This window comes from Triticum urartu, chromosome 6 (assembly GCF_003073215.2).
Source record: "Triticum urartu cultivar G1812 chromosome 6, Tu2.1, whole genome shotgun sequence".
Classification (NCBI taxonomy): Eukaryota; Viridiplantae; Streptophyta; class Magnoliopsida; order Poales; family Poaceae; genus Triticum; species Triticum urartu.
The window spans coordinates 6,429,612-6,431,846 of NC_053027.1; the positions used below are offsets into that span (position 1 = coordinate 6,429,612).

The following is a 2,235-nucleotide window of genomic DNA, read 5'->3' on the forward strand; positions in this document are numbered from 1 at the left end:
ATATATATATAACTGTGTTTACCATAGCTTGTCATAGAACTAGTTAAGTGTCTTTAAATTTTTAACGGTTTAAAAGTTATCAAAAAATATGAAATAAATATGGGAGCATCTCTTTTGTAGAAAATCCTACTCCTATATATATATATATGCTGGATGGATGGATGGATGTACATATATGTGTGTGGGATAAGATAATGGGAGAAACCAGTTGATTAATTATTACTTGTCGTACGCTATGCTGTATTGGAGTATCGATCATGGATGTGCACATGTGTGTTGGATGTTTTATTTGCAACTGCCTCGACGCGCATATGTCTGTGCATTAAATACTTTTTTTTCCATGCCAGGGCCGATCTCATTCCCAGCTGGTCGCGTGTGTACAGCAGGAGGCTGCGCCGTTCAGTGCCGCCGGCCGGCCCTGTGTCCAAGGTGCTTGGCGACGACAACCTCGTCATCGAGATCCTCGTCCGCCTCCCTCCGAAGCCGTCCTCTCTCCCCCGTTCGTCCATGGTATGCAAGCGCTGGGGCAGCATCCTCTCCGACCCCCACTTCCTCCAACGCTTCCGCAAGCACCACCGGAAGCCTCCTCTGTTCGGCTTCTTCCAAGGCTATGCCGACCGCTTTGCTCCCATCTTGGCCCCGCCGAACCACGTCCCTGCCGCGGGCTTCTCCCTGCCCAGGAGCAGCACACCCTACAACGACCACGGAGAATACATGGGCTGCCGGCATGGCCTCGCTGTCGTAATCAATAAGCATGAGCGCAACACCGTTGTGTGGGACCCACTCACGGGCCGACATCACATCGTGGCTTTTCCACCAGGACTCGACGACGCCTTTACGGAGAGTTTCTGTATGTGGCATGGCGCTGTGTTGTGTGCTGACGCCGAAGATGGGCATGTGCATGGAGATTGCTTCTTGAGCCTGTTTAAATTGGTTTTGGTCTGCTGCGGTGGATACGATATGCAGGCATTTTGTTCTGTCTACGACTCGGCGTCTGGTGTTTGAGGAGGTGTTTTCTCAACCGTGATATCACGTATAATTTCTGTGTTAAGGCCCAGCATCTTGGTCGGGAATGCACTCTGCTGGTTGATTTCTAGAGGTGCTATCCTTGTGTTTGATTTCGAAATTCAGAGCCTCAATTTCATTGAGAGTCCGGCATACTACAATATGCCCGACGGGTGTTTTCAGCTCTTACGTATGGAGGATGGCGGACTTGGCCTCGCCGTTTTGTTGGACCTGACCATCCAATTATGGGGCTGCAGAAAACCATTCCACTGGAGGGGGTGTTTCCAAGGAGAATGCATTCTTTATTTTTCGTCGGTTATGATGAGGACACAAATGTGATTGTTCTCACTACGCCGACAGGAAATTTCACACTCAAACTTGACTCCATGCAGATTAAACAGATTGTAAAGAGAAACACCATGTGTTTGGACACCTTTTATCCCTACAAAAATTTCTATACTGCGGGTAATACCTCCCTGTCTACATTGCACAAGCTTTATGATTTTGTGCTTGTAATGATATTTTCATCGGAGGGTTTCTAACAATTGGAAACTGGCAACAACTGCAGTAAGAGAATACAGTGAAACCATTTGCTATGTGAATAGTTTACCACTTGGCATATCTAGAAGCTTAAAGCTTGTTAGGTTTTCTCATTCACTATGTTTCCTTGCAAGATTAAAATTTATCTTGATACTAGTCATCAATTAGTCTTTTTGGTGAGTGATAATCGTCAATTCATAATGCATGCACTTTAATTTTATTCAAACGTAGTACTAATTCTTTAATTTCACATAGTACTATGTAATGCTTGTTTTGTAACTCAGGTTTCCCAATCCGAGCATATATTGTTTTGGCATGTTGGTCAATAATTCGTACAAGCTCACTTGTACAAGTCCCAGCATTTATTTTTCTGGACCTGGCAATAGATGTGGCTTCATTTACTATCCTTGCCACAAAAGCCAGTTTCCCATACTCTAATTGCATGAGTATATAGTGGTTTGCACATATGCCTTCTTCGTTGACTCAACTTCTCTTTATTTTCATTTGGTTCTGTGCTTCTTTTGCTTCGGGAACTGCGATCACACAAGATCTGCTAACGTGCTATCTTGGTCAAAAAACTTAGGTAAATTTATCTTTTTGTACAACTTTTTTCTTGGTTACTCAGTTTACGTAAGGATGCATTGTCTATGCATTTTTGAACTGTAAAGGACAGTAGGAGAGGCTCCTACA

General features: G+C 44.2%; 1 pseudogene; it reads left to right on the forward strand.

Annotated features, from left to right (window-relative positions):
- Positions 1-1,344, forward strand: part of LOC125516336 — a 30,106-nt pseudogene extending 28,762 nt beyond the window's left edge.
- The last annotated feature ends 891 nt before the right edge of the window (positions 1,345-2,235 follow it).